The 9902-nt window shown below is 35.8% G+C and overlaps 1 long non-coding RNA gene across 1 annotated transcript; it reads right to left on the minus strand.

The window, feature by feature from the left end:
• Window positions 1-1373: 1373 nt before the first annotated feature.
• On the minus strand, window positions 1374-9601 carry LOC107794926 (uncharacterized). Its single transcript, XR_001650005.2, has 3 exons — window positions 8454-9601; window positions 2167-8158; window positions 1374-1982 (listed from the first exon to the last, which is right to left on the minus strand). It is a non-coding gene; the product is annotated as an uncharacterized LOC107794926 (long non-coding RNA).
• Window positions 9602-9902: the final 301 nt, after the last annotated feature.

A 9902-nucleotide genomic window follows, 5' to 3' on the forward strand; every position in this document is an offset into this window, starting at 1 on the left:
ACTATTTCTCATTTTTCTTTTTTTTTTCTTTTTCTTTGCCCTTCTTTTTTCTTTTGTGAGCAACCTGACAATGTTCTATGACGCATGACAACTGCTGCTCATTGCATGCGTCTCTTGGCATTTTTGAAGGCATAACGGGAGGTCTTTATTTGGAAGGTTTTTTTGACAGGGTTGGAAAGAAGGGTCGGCATGAAGGCTCAAAGTAGACTCAAAATGAGGGGTTGTAGACTTACAACTCTTGGAATCGACTCTTTCAAAAGTGAAATAAAATCTTTGCCCCAGTTTCAGATACTGGGGATTTTTTCTCTTTTGTTTTTTGTCTCTTATTTGGTTGGACCAAACCGTGTAAGGCTGACTACATATCCATTTTTTAAGGAATCAGGTCAAACGTAGTTCAAACATCTGACCTAACTATTTTTTTCCATCTTTCTTTCTTCTTTTTTGTTTATTCTTTTTCTTTTTCTTTTTTTTTTCTTTTTTTTTCTTTTGTTTTCAAAACAAGTTGCCCTAGGCTTTATTTTCTGTGGGCATGAACCTTTGACTATTTTTTTTTCACTTGAACTTTCTAAGAGTTGCCCTAGTTTGTACCCTTGGGGTATGGACTTTTCTTTTTGTTTTTATTTTTTTTATTTTTTTGGACTTTTAATTCTAAACTTGATTCCAAAAGAGGGTGGTCAAAGAAAATAACACAGGCTCAAAAGGGATAACAAAGGATATAAAGTATTTGGGTAGCAGAAAAAGGGCCTCCCAGCCTCGAGAACGCCAAACATAGTATCCTTTCGCGATCACAATATTGATGAACATGTCTATCTTCTTGGTGTGTCGTGGTCGAAAGACACTTTTCATATTTTAATGTCGAACTTTCCACCGAACTTCAAATGATTCAACATTCTCAAATCTGATTTTCACAATGATTTTAAAGGTAAAGATCCTTAACCTCCACGGGTATGACTATTCTAGTTCCACTTAAATTTTACTTGAGCTTAATTCCAAAGTGTTTCGATTCTTTATTCATCCTCAAAAGTGTCTTGTTCTCAGTTATCCAGTTCAAAACTAAATCAGTTTTCTAGGAGCTGGTCAAAAATTCCGCATGCATGTCATGTAACTAGAAATAGCGGCGAAAGAACTAAGTATGGAATGACACCAAAGAACAAATTGTATTTCATTGAGTAAAGGATGGAAGGGTTTGGCAATAAGAAAAACAACCTAAAAATCCGAATTACAACCTTGAAATAACCCAGAAACTGAAAATAGAAACAGAACAAACAGACAAAACTCACACAAACAAAATAAAGGGATAGAAGAGTTTGACTTAATAAAACAGATAAAATCTGGATCACAACCCTGAAATCAACCAGATAACGAAAAAAACATCAAAACAAGATACCAAGATTCTTTACTAGAGAGGATGGAATAACTTTTCAATTGCTAAAGCTTGACATTTAGCCACCAATTTGCTCATCAGAATCACTAGGGCCTTCTCCAATTTCAATCAGTTTTTCCTGGATCATCCGTTCTATTTCTCTTTTCAAATCCCGACAACTTTCAACATTGTGCCCCTGGGCATTGGAATGGTATTCGCAACTTTTAGAAGAGTCAAAGTGTCACGACCCAAACCGATAGGCCATTACGGGCACCCGATACCTTACTCAACCGAGTACCAACATAACATATATTTTCATTTCATACTATTATAAATAATTGAGCCGGAAGGCTGCCATGAGATAAGTAGAATACAACATATGAAACCAACTTATACATAAGATACGGGCCTATAAGGCTAACATAACCACTCGTACACTGAACATAGACCGACAAGGCCATACAAAATTTTGCGTACATACCATTTGTCTACAAGCCTCTAAGAATACACATCTAAATCATACTAACCAAACAAGCAACTCTGAAGCAAATGTAGCGCACCAACATCTTCCGCTGAGCTGATAGCCTACTTGGAGGGCTCTCGACCTGTCAATCGGGACCTGCAGGCATGAAACGCAGTGTCCCAAGGAAAAAAGGACGTCAGTACAAATAATGTTCCGAGTATGTAAGGAATGAAATCAGTAAATAATAGACATGAAGTAAAAGACTCGACATGTACGTTTGCATAGCTTTGTAAATCATTTCATTTTTATAATGTCATGAATATGCATATGAATGTCGTACCGTGCATGGGTATATGTGTTCATAACATCATCAAGCCTCTGAGGGCATCCCATCATATCATCTCGGCCACTGTGGGCAAATCATCAACGTATACCAGCTGATCAGGTGGTGGTGCATATATAACGCCGTAACCTTTTCCTATATTCCATATACATATAATATATATACACACACACATGTATATAACGCCATCTGGTCATGGGTAAATGTACATGAATGCAATGCATGAGAAGTATGTCAATAAAATCTCTTGGAGTGTCATAAGACCATTATGCCTTTGAATAATATCATGAAGTAAACTTTTTCAACTTACATATTTTTCTGAGACACATGAACATATGATAGAATAGCAAGACATATGGAGAATCAAGAACATAAGCATCTCTAGCATTTCTATGAATAGAGTCATTTATAGAAGTTGTGCATTTGCACTTTTCGTTTGCATCGTATGGATCATGCCAAAAGAAAGAAGGGATAGCCTTAACATACCCGAGTTGATTCTCTTGACAATCCCTCTAACACACGTCAATTGCGACAACACGTAACAACAAGATCGGAGTAGGAAAAAATCCGTATGATATCCTTGAAAAAGATTGCACCGTACTCTGTTATAATTACAAAATCCCACTTTGATTTGAATTGTTGGATTTTGGTTGAAAGACGTTTTATTGAAAGCTTGAAGAATGGCTAACTTCTGATTTATAGTGCCTTTTACTTATCAATTCATGGCGGACATTCTAATTGTAAGAATAGATAGTATTCAGATTGTAGTGATTATTTACAAGATATAGGGAATGAAGGGAATGTGTAACTAACACATTAAATCATTATGCCACCTAATCAAGGAATGACTCTTAGTCATTACTTTATAAGGTGGTTAGCTGCCACGTTTTGGGGGTAGGAGGATTTTGATCTTTATCCAACAATTAATTAATTTACTAGATAATATCCCGCTACCTGATAATTAACCAATTACCCGCATAATTAAGAATTGGCTCAAATTACTTAAAATTCTACTTATTTTTAATACACTTTATATATCCTACTATCATGGTCATATGGTACCTTGTATGGTACTAATCCATAAATATTGGGTATTAGCGCTTGGCCCAAATTTTATCCCAATATGCCAAACTTGGACAAAAATTCATTTTCTTTGACTTGCTTCCCCTTTCATATTCACAAATTTACTCACCACTTATTTGAAATAGCATAATCCTTATAATTTTCAAATAATCTTTTCCTTGGACTGATGTTAATTACCTTACGACAAATTCAACGTACAATATTACAAGGTGCAACATCATCGTAATTTAATACCGTGGGACGTAATATCGACATAATATTGCGGAGCGTAACATAAAGCTTCTTGCACTGGGTCCATATAATTTGGAGGAATAGGTGCAATCATGTCATAATACTTTAATTTCTCAAACAAGCTTGCATAGGACTCTCCTATTGGTATAAAATTATCTTTCAACCTTTGTTCCCCTTTATACCCCTGGCTTGGATGTAAGTTATAGGGCACTTAAAAATTTTGTGGAGGCTGGTGGAGATTTTGTGATGCTCGTGCTCGCCTTCTAGGGTGTTTTGGTGGCTGGCAAACGTACTGAGGTGCAGCAACAGAGTATTAAGGGTTCTGAGGTGGATAATAGTGCTCAGAGGAGTCATCGGAAACCTAATGAGGCTGCTCATACCTTCGAGATGTTCTCCTGGGACCTCTTCTCGACCCTGATATCATCATGCTTTCTTCATCCTTCTCATTCGTGTCACTAAAATTATCAGATTCAATTTGGACAGTTTGAGTTGCGACTTTGAGAACTATTTGACTTATAATTCTGCCTGTCTTAAGGCCATCTCAACCATTTCCCTAATTTTGATAGCTTCCGAGAAGGATTTGCCCACTGTGGGCATCATATTTTAAAAATAATCTGGCTTTTGAGCCTGAAGGAAGACAATGATTAGCTCGTGTTCATCCATGGGTGGCTTAACTCTAGCTGCTTACTCTCTCCATCTAATGACATATTCCCTAAAACTTTCAGTTGGTTTCTTCTTAAGGTTTGAAAGGGAATTGCGATCTAGGTCAATGTCGATGTTATATTGGAATTGCTTGGCAAAGGCCCGGGCCATGTCATCCCAGACATGCCAGTGAGGTGTCTTGATCAATAAACCATTCAGAGACTAACCCCGTAAGGCTTTCCTCAAAATAAGCCATTAGTAATTCTTCATTTCCTCCCGCACCTCTTAGTTGATTGCAATACTTTTCAAATGGGCTATGGGGTCTCCATGTCCATCATACTTTTCAAATTTGGGATTCTTGAAATCAAATGGCGAACGAACATCGGGGAACATACATAGATCCTTGAAGGCAATACTCTTCTGACCTGCTAACCCTTGCATGTTTTTCAACTATTGTTCTAAGCTTTTTACTCTTTGGGTCATTTCTTCCTATACCATATTTCGGCAGACTTCTCAATCTTTGCAGGAAGATCAAATAGGCAGGAGTGGTACTCAGGAGAGTGGCACTATTCTTGCTGGGTAGCAAATTGTGACTCATGTGCTTTCCTCTACACAACTATCGGCTGTGGGATGGTGAAGACGGGCATAACAACAGTGGTTGTCTGACTGGTTGTCAATGGCATACTTTGGGAGCGCGCAATAGAAGTTCCAACTATAGTCGCATAGTTTGGATAAAGACTGAACCCAGATGGATAGGATTGATCAGACAAGGAAACCGGAGCAGTAGTAGTTGAAATAGGTGTGAACTCTGGAAAATCATGAATAGAAAGGGGTAGTCTTTGACCATTGGCCCATGCTTGACACATTTCAGTCATTTGCTGCTTCAGTACTCTATTTTCCTCAACCACAGTTGACTCTTGTTGAACCCTCTGACCCCGAATCTCTTGACCGCTCGTAACAGCTTCAATGTCAGTTGTCATTGACATTTTTCTCTTAGACCTTGTGAATTATGGATGTGTTGCAGCTTACCACAAACCGACCACCTCAAACTTTCTTCATAATTCAAAACAAACAACATTTTAGAATGGTCACTCTCTTATTTTTTTAAGCACTTCTCTTCCTTCTCTCTCTCTCTCTCTCTTTTAAATGATTCGATCGAATCTGATGTAGGTTTCCTACGTATCATGTGGGAATATGAATCAGATCTTGCGTAGCTCGGAAAGATCAGAAATAAGTAAATAACCTTTTTTTAATTTTGCGTTTTCTTTGTCTTTTCTAATTTTTGAAAGAAAGACTTATAAAGAAGAAAGAAAATATTTTTGGATTTTTTATTTTAGTTTTTTTTTTCAAAATATTTGAAATAAATACTTCTAAAGAAGAAAGAAAATATTTTTTTGGATTTTTGATTTTTTTAAATTTTTGGGAAAAAGACTTCTAAAAAGGTAGAAAATATTTTTTGGATTTTGATTTGATTTTCTTTTCAAATGAAAGACTTCTAAAATGAAAGAAAATATTTTTGGTTTTAAAATTTTTTTATTCGGGATTTTCTAAAGAAGGAATTAAATGATTTTCTTTTTGGATTTTTGAAAATTGGGGGCCGGAACCGATGAGGTTTGCCTACGTATCTCACATCCGGTGTGAATCGGACCCGCATAATTCGGCCAATTTTGACATAACTCGAAAAATGTGGTATTGACTCATTTTGAAATGACTCTTTTCATTTTCAATTTTCAACATTTTTCTCTTCTTCTTTTTTTGAAAAATTTCGGCAGAGTTTCAGGATATTCTCAAATACCGGGATTTTCGAACCAGGCTTAATTTCTCTCCTGCCTCACTCTTGGTTTTTCTCTTAATTTTCTTTTCCTAGCCGAACAACATGCAAGCCGAAGCAAATAAAGGTACAAATAGCATGTAAGATGCATCAGGATGGTCTTTTATTTCGGGTACACCTGTCCTAGACAGACCCAAATCATGTGTTGAGTCCCCAAAGTCAAATGCACATGATCCAAACAAACGTTCCTACTAGGGATCCGACATGAGGCTATGTTATTCTAGGTTTAAACCTGGGTGTGTGTATTAGACATGGCTTACCCAAGCGAACAACTTGAATCGAGATGGGAGCGACGTATCGAGAGCACGGAAGTCTACCCAGCCTAGTGGCTGATCTATCCTAGTTCTATTTGAAACGAACTCTAACAGAAAAGTGGGCCATGCATATGGGTGCACCATTTTTTAGAAGACTCAGAAGGGAAGCGTAAGAAGACAGTTTAATACACTTCAAATAATATCAAAGCGGTAAATAAGCAGCAATTAGCACATTCAGCCGATAAACACAATAATATCAACAAACAATAAAGCCAAGTACATAATACATTACAAGCTCGAATTCTGAACCCTAAACCAGAGATTCTGAATTCTTGTCCCCAACAGAGTCGCCAAAGCTGTCACTAGGGTTGGGCATAATTTGGTAAATACCGAATTACCATACCGAAACCGAAAATTTTGGTATTTGGTATACGGTATTTTGGTATTTGGTATGGTATTTCTTTCTTGAGCCGAGGGTCTCCTGGAAACAGCCTCTCTGCCCCTCAGGGTAGGGGTAAGGACTGCGTACATATTGCCCTCCCCAGATCCTACTTGTGGGATTATACTAGGATGTTGTTGTTGTTGTTGGTATGGTATTTAGTTTAAGTTTTAAAAAAAATTGGTATTAGGTATGGTATTTGGTATTTTAAGATAAAATACCGAAATACTGATACCGTACCAAAATATATATTATATTATACAAAACACATATTATCAATTATAACATAAATAAAAAAAATCTAAAATTTTACTTTTCTTTATTCTCAAAGTTCATCAATTAACTCTAAACAAGTAACAAGACATTTCTAATGATAAAATATTCTTTTATGTACATTTTTCTCTATTTGGGTCGATATTTGCTAATTTTGGACAAATTTTTTGTCAACAAACATTTTTAGTTTTATATTTTTGACTACTTTAATTAAGAATATTAGAGTGTATGACTCTATGTATTAGTTAGTATTCAAACCGAATAAACCGAAGTTACCGAACCAAATAAACCAAAACCGAAAGGAGAAAAACCGAACCATACTGAATTTAATTAGGTACGATATTGGTATAGGATTTTGAGAAATCGAATACAAAAAATACTGAACCGAAATGTCTAAATATCGTACCATACCGACCGACGAACACCCCTAGCTGTCATACTTCCTTTTTCCCGAGGGGATAGGAAGTTTTTTTAATTAAAGTGACATTATTCGAAATGAGATTATTTAATTAATTTCAGAGTCGCCACTTGGGATAATTATGGTGTCCCAAGTCATTGGTTTATTTTAAATCCCAAATCGAGGAAATTTGACTCTATTTTAAAGTCCGCGAACATAGAAGACCATGTAAGAAATTCTGTTAACCTGGGAGAAGGTATTAGGTATTTTCGAGTTTCGTGATTTTAGTATGGTGACTTTTAATCATACCTGGCTTAATTAAATTATTTAATTACGTATTTTAGAACCTATGTGTATTTTTTCTTTTACCGTTTTAAAAAAAAACTTGATTACTCGTTATTATGGAATTATCTCGAAACGAGTCACGCGTACGTGTACTCATTTCGTTTGGCGCATCAAGAATCATGTCACGCATACGTCTACACAATTAATAACACTTTATTATTATTAAGAAAATCTTGGCCAAAGTCGCGTGAATGCGTACTTCGATTTTTTTTGAAAATCGTAATTATGTCACGCGAACGTGTACACAATCACGACGATTTAAAACGCGATCTCACTATTCTCAGAAGGAATCCACCAATAACCAATTTCAACAAGTCAAAATCAACAATTATAAAACCTCATATAAAACGAATTACACGTATATATATGGTTATAAATCATAATTAGCCAATATAGCAATTTGAAAAACCAAATGCTTAGGAGATAACAAACATGAACAATACCTAAAAAGTTGTCTCTCTATTTACACTCTTGGTTGAGTTTTTGGCAGAACCCTGTGCACAAGAGTAAGAAAAAGATGAACGCATTGCAAATTCTAAAATCTTCAAATGCCCCGTTATTAGAAAATGAGTTAATAAAAGAGCACTAAAGTGTCTCACCAGAAATGAAACGATTATGGAATAATATAAGCTAACAAAAAACACAAACAGAAAAGGTTTCTCTCATGAACAAACAAATGAGGCGAAATGAATAAGGCATTAAAAATACTCGAATTCCATAACTCAAAACCCAAGAATCATGTATTCATAAACAAAACACCATAACAAAGCGAAAAATAGAAAAGCCGACCTTCAATACAAGAGCGTGGCTTTGTATCTTTGAAACTCAACAACGAACCAAAATGCGGACCCCGAACGGAATAGAACAGAACTAATTGACCATGACCTCGACTGCGACCACGAATCAAAATCCAGGCAAAACGGACATGGCGGTTAAAATAAAAAAAAAGAATTCGTTGCTTCAACCTCTTTTCTCGTGGTAGGTAGGAGAGGGTACCAAGTCGACCAGATTTGGACGACCGTTTCAGGTGTAAAAGAGGTCGTTTCACTGGAGGTTTGTGGCTAGATTTCGAGCTATTTCGCAGTTGGTTTTGTTCAAGTTTGCAAGGCAGCACTTTCAGGGTAGTTTGGAGAGTTCATGGCTGCATTTTCATGGCGAAAAGGTGGCTGTTTTTCACCAGTTTCGCAGCTTTTTTGGACTGAATTTTTGGCTGCATTTTTAAGATGATCTCAACTGGTTTTCATGACTTTTGGAGCTCTTTTGGACTGTTTTTATGTTGTTTTATAGCTGGGTTTAAATGGAGAAAACTGCTGGAATTTAGGCATTAATTTCGTCGTGTTTTTGGAGGAGAAAGAAGCTGATATTTGAGAGGTTGTTCAGCTGATATTTGAGAGGTTTTTCAGCTGGGATTTGGGCAGCTTAGGGTAGCATTTTCAGGTGTGTTTATGGTGATTGAGAGTGTTTTCAGATCTGGAACAAGGTACTTTGGGGAAGAACGATTTTGGAAGCTTTTAAGGTGACGAAAATGGTCTTTTACAGAGGTGAAGCTGGTTTGTTTCCATGGAGGAAAGGGAGGAGCTATGCTTGTTATTGGAAAAATGTTGCCCTTTCTGTTATCGTGTGTGTTTTTTTCTGTTTTTTCCTTTTTCACGCTGCTGCGCAACTTTTTCTTCTTTTAGCACTAGGATTTTTTTTTAAAAGGGAAGGGATCCAAATATATAAATATAGTAAAGAAATTTTCTTGGCAAAGAAGAATTGCGACCAGAGTGATAAGGACAGGTGTTATGGGTAAGCTTCCAGGAAAGTGCATTGTTGGGAATATTCTAGAATTATGCTATTGTGTGTAGATTGTGTTGTGATTGGAAGAAATACAAATAATAAAAAATAAATTAGTATTGGTGAGTGAAGTAAGATTAGTGCATGTGAGTTCAAAGTTAGTTATTTTTTGGATAAATTGGAATCTTTAACAAGTGATCATTCTTGTTTTTGACTTTCTTTTAAAAGGATAATAAAATACTACTCTACCTATATTAAAAATACCAAGATACAAATACTAAAAGAATTATAAAATCATCAGCTTAATAATAAATATTTTTTTGTATATTTTCTCTTTCTTACAGAAATGGAAACAAAATTAATATTCTAAATACAAACTTATAAAAAGTGAAACAAAGCTAAAAATATCAAAATTAAACTTAAAAATTATTTTAATGTTAAAAGTGGTGAAAATTTTGAGTA

This window comes from Nicotiana tabacum, chromosome 16, assembly GCF_000715075.1.
Source record: "Nicotiana tabacum cultivar K326 chromosome 16, ASM71507v2, whole genome shotgun sequence".
Lineage (NCBI taxonomy): Eukaryota > Viridiplantae > Streptophyta > Magnoliopsida > Solanales > Solanaceae > Nicotiana > Nicotiana tabacum.